This window comes from Sapajus apella, unplaced genomic scaffold (genome assembly GCF_009761245.1).
Source record: "Sapajus apella isolate SASKATOON/1434 unplaced genomic scaffold, GSC_monkey_1.0 scaffold108, whole genome shotgun sequence".
In the NCBI taxonomy this organism is placed as follows: domain Eukaryota; kingdom Metazoa; phylum Chordata; class Mammalia; order Primates; family Cebidae; genus Sapajus; species Sapajus apella.
In genome coordinates, this window is record NW_022437048.1 from 4,623,625 (window position 1) to 4,631,195 (window position 7,571).

Here is a 7,571-nt window from a genome sequence, read left to right on the forward strand (position 1 = left end):
CCCATAATAATGCTCCTTTCATATGACTATGAAAAGGCTGTAAATATCATTATTCCTTATTACCTAAAAAATTTAGTAGGATTCTTTTCCTGTATAAAGCAAAGTCACAATAAACAATTTTTTTTTTTTTTTTTTTTTTTTTGCATCTCTTTGCTGGTGTTATTCAGAGGCAAAGGTTGAAACAGACAATAACCTTTGGAACCAATTAAATATGATTGTACCAATTTTTAAAAACTCTCTCTATGTATGGATATTTTCCTCACGATATAATATTTTTCTATGTTGTAAAATGATATTAACATAAAGGAACAGAACTGGGGGTTGGGGAGAGGGATTGTCATTTTTTCCCTTAATTTACTTTAAAAAACAGAAAATCTGAGGTATGGTTTACTTTTCCAAAATCTTTTAAAATTATAATTAATGAATAAATATTACTTCTAATTAGACAATGTTACAATTTGTTAAATAAGCTATTACAACCAACTTGACTAAAAGAAAGCAAAAAATTGTCTGATGTAGCTTAAATACAACCAAAACATATAGGACAGTTGAATTTCCTTCTTTGAAAAAAGATCAGAGGACATACAGTGTAAGTTAATCCACAAAGCAGATAGGCAAAATAAATAATAGAGGAAAAGCTTAATTTCTAAAGGTGAAATAAATGAATCCTTTTAATGGCCTAGTACACTAATAAAAATTGAAAAGTTTCACACTATTTTGTCCCCAGATTTCCATTATAGAAATTCAATTTTTCAAAATATACACAGAGAATTGCATTAACATGTTCCTGTCCAATTAGCCATTCAACATAAAATCATGTTTTTATAATACCCATAAAATTGGAAATTTTTGTGTTTTAATTTTCAATAATGCCACCTTATTTCCTGTATTATCTGTTTTCATAGCATGAATCACTTCCTATTGAAAACTGTCTGAATTTCCTGGGAAAGGAATAGGACAAAAAATTAGTTTCCTATTTGGGAGAATTCTTAGAATTTAAATAAACCTATTCGTTGAACAGAAACCACAAAATTAGCATTTTCTAATCACTGCATTTAAATAGCTGTGAAGCAAAGAATCAACCATCAGCTTGATCATCAACCCAGCTTGCATCTCTCCAGTCTTTGGTTTAAGGTACTGCATTTACATACAGCAAAATTACTATCATTTTACATTATCTAATCTCTTTCTTCCACCCTTTACTAAGTTTATTTGTAACTTTTCCATATGTTTGCAAATATTAGAACCTTTTTATGTTTTACTGGCAGCTTAAAAATGCTTTTGCAAATTTTGATACCATTTTAGAGCTTTAGGCGATGAATCAATACAGTTTTATAAAAATACCAAATCATTTTTTGATAATTTTGTAGCTAAAATATTGTATGTTTTAAAAGTTGATACATAATTTCAGTAGAAACTTAGGGTAAGATAATTTAAATTATTTTTACTTATTTCTATGGAAAGTTGTTATGCAAATAATTTCTTATTTTTGTAATTACCATAGCAAAAACAATTTCTGGCAGAATATTTCAAGGTCTTTTTTGTTTTATATAATTTTGGTAATAAAATTAATTCTACAATGCGTATATTATAATATATAATTAAATATAGATGACTAATTTATAAAGATTATTAAATTTAGATATTCAGAAAGATACAAATAGATACATAGTAAATTAATTTGGGTTCAAACATATGCCCTTCTTTATTAACACATTTAGATTCTAAAATTTGTAGACTGAAGCAGTATATACAAATTTCAGCATTGGTATGTTGATGAAAGTGTGAACAAATTGAATGTGTGACCTGATTTTTCTTTCTAATGATTTATCTGGAAACCATTTTCCCAGTACATGTGAATGTTCCTATTTCTGGGTTCTTGCAATTTGATGAAACTCTAGAAATTAAATATAATAAGACATGAATATTATGATTCTATACAATTCAGTCATCTTCATATAGTTATGTCATGAATAACCCAATGTAGCAAAACATGAAATGATGGCAAGATTCTTTAGAAAAATAATTAATGGAGATTAATAGCTTTTATATAACCTGCAGACAGACAGGATTTTTCAGGAAGGCTCAAAAAGAAAAGAATGCTCTCAAATAGATTTAAAAGAGGAATCCATTTTTAAAAACTTTCATATAAAATTAAGTTCCAGTTCTCTGTAGATTTTAGTTTATTACTCACTTTAGAAAATCTGATCTGTGATCTAGGAGGAAAGTGTTTTGTTTTTTTTTTTCTATTGTTTCAATATTAGCACTTCTTTATTTCTCTGATAAAGCCATATTATCACCTTAAAGACCAAATGTCATAAAGTGTTTGTGAAAAAAAAAGTTTATAAAAAATTAGTATTTCTAAATAATATAAGAACTAAGAAAGTAACTAGAGAATAAACATTGGTATTGAGTAGTAAAGTTTTTAAAATTTTAAGTTTATAAAAATTCACATTATTGCTCCTCAAATGAGCCTATTTTTATAATAACTTGCTCCTTTGCTAAAAAATCAAGAATTTTTTTCATGAAACATATTTAATATAATAATATCTAACTCTTCCTTTTTCATACTCTTGTAGGCTTTGACAACCATGAAGCTTCTCATTCTTACCTGCCTTGTGGCTGTTGCTCTTGCCAGGCCTGTAAGTTCAGTAGAGAATTTAGAAAGTTTTAGATGCTTGTTAGAAATGACCAGACACTCTGACACTACATCAAACATGGGATATTCAAAGCAATTATCTTAAAGCAATGGATAATCTCTAATTAGCCTCTGCAGTCATAGAAATGCCATAATGCTTCACATTTTCATCGTGATTATACAGTCCACTGAGAGCCTTAACTCTGAATAAAATATCTGACTTGAATTATAAGCACTCCACAATAAAAAAGAACTAAAAATTTACAAATGAGAAAAAGAATAAATAAGATAGTGCACAACATAATAAGTGGCATCAAACAATGTGTTTAAGGTTATTCCTTGAGTCTACTAAAGAATTATGATATTTCTAAAAATATAATAGTTGCCCAACATTTCTTTACTAAATATAACACAGAGCAACATGTTCCAATATATCCTACTTTTGGAACTAAAATCAAACCCTCATTTGAGAATGGCTTGTGTCAACCTTTTTCCCCCTCACAGGAATAGAAAACTGGGGTGATTCAGCTGATCGATTGATCAGTTTATTGTGGTCACTGTGGACAATGAAACTAGATAATATGAATTAAAATTACCTTTGTTCTCAAAAAAAATAATGTTTATATCAATTGGATACTTATGTGAACCAAAAAGTTTCTCTGTTCTCTTGTTACATTGTAGTTAATGAATGAGAAGAATAAACAGAAATTACCTGACTAGAAAAAAAAAAGTCAATTTAGAGGGATGATCTGGGATATTTGGACACTGAAATTATCTCATACAGAAGCGAAATTTCTGAAATGCTGCCATAGTCTGTTGTTTGCACTGAAAGATTTGTTCTCTAGATTCTCCTTTGGAAAGTGTTGAAACAGTAATTGTCAACTTCTGAACCAATAGCCTTTGTTTATGCTATAATCACTAGAAAGAAATCTCTGCTTGCAAGTTACCAAAGCAGTGATGAAACTTCTTCAGGAATGAATCATCTGAGCAGTTCTTATCTTGTCATTTTAACAGGAAGTGGGGGAAAGCAGCCCAGAAAATAGATGCTACACCTTTACTCCAAAGGAAACAATACGGTTCTTTCTTTCTTTCTTTATGCCACTGTTCAACCTGAAGTCTTGTCTCCACGCTCAAAATGCACATTGAGATCAATTTTCATATAAGTTAAGGGACGATAAAAATAAAATCCAGACAAACATTTAAATTAGGAATATATTTTTCATATTTTATATTATTTATAATGGTTTAAAATCATCTGTAGAAATATGATGTAATATAAATAGTTCAGAAAACTAAATACATTATTCATTATTCCAGATTAATTTAAACTAATCCAGAATCTTTACTTTGTAAAGATGTTTTACATAATTTTCTCAATTCTCAGCCATAATCTAAAGAAAGAAAATGATTAAACGATTTTCCTTTGATATTTGTCTATAAAATCACTACTTTTTCTTTTTTTTTTTCTTTTTTTTCAAATTGTTACTCCCAGAGAAACTTGGTCTCTGACAGATTTTGCTATTAAAGAACATACCTTTTGAAAATAGCAGCGTCAAAATTCATCTTACTGTATGTGGATTATTATATTGTTACTGTCATTTTAGTTACTTTTGTTTTACAATTATTCCATTGTTTTTCACAGAAACTTCCTCTTAGATACTTAGAACTCCTTCAATTAAATTTTCTGCATTCCAAGAACTCAAACTATGGAGTACATACTCCAAATGTGCTCTTCCCTTCTCATGAAACAGCCTGTTTCACTTTTGCTGACATACCATTTCTTTAGTTCGAGCACTGCCAGATGTTATTTGCCCTCACTAAACTAAGAGAATGGCTCATGGACTTACATTTATGTTAATAATAATCTTATTTTCTTCTAGAGAAATAGTTAATTAAACTGAATATGTTAACATGTTTATTTTAATGTATTCTTTCTTTCGATGGTACACAGACTCAAGTATGTGATTTACAATTTGGTCTCATTTTATATGTTGAAACTTGAATTAGTTACCTCTACCACAACTTTCTATGAGCACAATTAATCCTCCATTCTGTCCCACAACTAGACTAATACTGTTTAAAAATTATTATTTTTTACAGAAGCCAGCAAAGAATAGTGAGGTAAGCTCCCTTTATGGGGAGTCAAGATTTTCTTTCTTTTGCTCTCTGTCATTCAGTTAGCTGTCATGCATATTGAATGTCTTCTTCATTACAATTTTTATTTCCCTTCAAATGCATCCAACAACTCAAGTACCTGGATTGTTCTCTCAATTCTGTTATGATGAAATTCCTATTCAACTTCTTAGTCATTTTGGTAAGCACAGACTTACTAAATTTCCTGGCCTGGTGAACTAAGGTGCAGGTGTCTTTTAGATTTTAGAATTAGATCATAAAACTAAAACTAATTATTTGTTTTTCTACCTAAGAAATATGTTGGTTTACCAAATTAAATGGAGCACTTGTGTTCAAATTGGAATAATGTAGCAGGTATTTTTTGGTATTTTTATTATTTTTATAATTCACAATTTAATTTCAATAGGAAATCGTCAAAGAAAGAAAGTTTCTCAGACTTGATCTGGTAAGTGTTATCCATTTTTTCTTAAAAATCATACTTTTTTGGAAAAATTATTTAATTTTACTTATAAAAATTTTTTTTCACTGGGTTGCAGTGGCTCACACCTGTAATCCCAATACTTTGGGAGGCTGAGGCAGGAGGATTGCTCGAGCCTAGGAATTCGAGACGAGCCTAGGCAACATAACCAAACTCTGTCTCTACAAAAAGAATTTGAAAAAAAAAATTAATCTGAGGTGGTGGCATGCACCTGTTGTTCCAGCTACTTGGGAAGCTGAGGTGCAAGGGTCACTTGAGCTTGGGAAGTCAAAGCTGCTGTCAGCCATGATAGCACCTGGGAAACAGAACAAGAAATTGCCTAAAAAGAAAGATCTTTTTTTCTTAAGTTGATCAACAGAATGGAGAGGCAAACATTTAGGTAAAAATTAAAATTTAAAGTGGCTCTTTAATATATGTATTACCTGGTTTCTATATTCTTTCTGGGCATTTGGGTGACTGAATGATGGGAAGTGTTGATCAACTTAAGAAAAAAAGATCTTTCTTTTTTATGTAGAGGTTTACAATTTCTATATTCCTTCTAACAGAATGCTCCTAACTGTAAATAATATCTATATGTGTCATATTCCCTGTAATTTTTTACTTAACTGTTGAATAGAAGAACATCACATTTTAATTCAAGGACATTATCTAAATGATTTGATAGGTAACTATAAATAAATTTTAACATACTTTTTTTTTTTTAATAGCCTACACCATTAGAATTAAGAGAGGTAAGAATGACTCGACATGTTATACCATACAATTAACAAAGGGAAGCAAGTGTTAAGATCAGGAGACTCAGAACAATGCCTAAAACAAAGTGAAAGTCAAGAATAACAAGTCTGAGTGGAAAAAATTTAAAAATATTGTCAAGTGCATATTTATATACTAGCCCTACACAAAGACAGTGTAGAGAAGGACTAACTAAAGGTTAGGAATGATACAAAAGAAATATTTGTTCATTCATGAAAAATAGATTTATTTTTAAATTTGTATCAGTGCTAATGAATTCTGCTGAGAATTCTAAAGACTACTGATTTCATTGACTCAATGTGTAGTGCGAAAGACAACTTAAGGTTAGAAATGATATAATAAGAAATATTAGTTCATTTGTGAAAAAGAAACTTATTTTTAAATTTGTATCAGCACTGTGTGGAGTACAGTTTCTCATAGATTTCCACTCACTTATTCTTTCACTAATATTGTTTATCTCTTATTTTTTATCCCTAAGGAATACATCAATGGTATGAACAGGGTAAGAAACATTAATGAAATTTAAATTATTGTAAAAGTTTGTCTTTATATAAACATATTTTACAAGCTACGCTTTATTGATTTTAGCAGAGAAAAGTTCTGAGAGAAAAACAGAGTGATGAAATCAAGGTACCAAAGTTATTCTTGAAAGAGTATGGCAAAAGTATATATTCTTGTAGTAGAAAAAAAAATGTTTTCATTTAGGGAAAAAATTATTTTCTATGGTTTTTACCTTTCCTTGAACTTTTCACTCACAAATTTGTAGTGAGTATTGAATTCTGCTGAGAATTCTCAAGATAATGATTTCATTGACTTAATTGTGTAGCTGTGATGAAACAAGGCCTTAGTGTGGATAAAGGAACGAAAAAAATAAATAAATAAATGCAATTATGTGTTCACAATTATCACCAAAATGAAGTGAGTGAGTGCCTTATCAATGGTATTATGTGAAGTAATACGGTATCTGGCTCAAGAATATTTACATAGTCATACTCAATTGTTTTCTTTAAACGTAACATCTTTGATTTGAATTGTCTACTAGCTTTTTTAGTAGAATTGGTATTGGGAGAGCAGGTGCTTAAACTTTATGCAATAAAAAACACTTCTTCATAGCAATGTTTCATACCTGCCTGATTGACTGTCTTGGCAGAATAGTGGGAATGAATCTGTTGAGGTGAGACCTTTTGTTTTAAAATTGTTAAATCAACATGAGGAAAAGAAGCAAAACATATTTCCCAAAATAAATTATTATCTTAAATTAAAACTATGACACATAACTCTAATTTAAAGAAAGAAAAGATGTGCTGTATCATACATTGGCCAGAATAACTAAACCAACACAAATATTTTGAATTTAAATTCTTTGGATATGTCACCGCTCTCTGTAGTGCTGTAGTCATGAAAACTGAGTACAGCATACTAGATGGAGCCAATTCATCTGCTTAGGTGCTTATACACGGTTGAATCAGTGCTCTCCTTTAGACCAGTTGTATTTACTGCATGAGCTTCAGTGCAGTGTTCTGCTCAGTGTCCAGAAAGCCAAGTTTAAAAAGAAGGAAAACAAAAAGT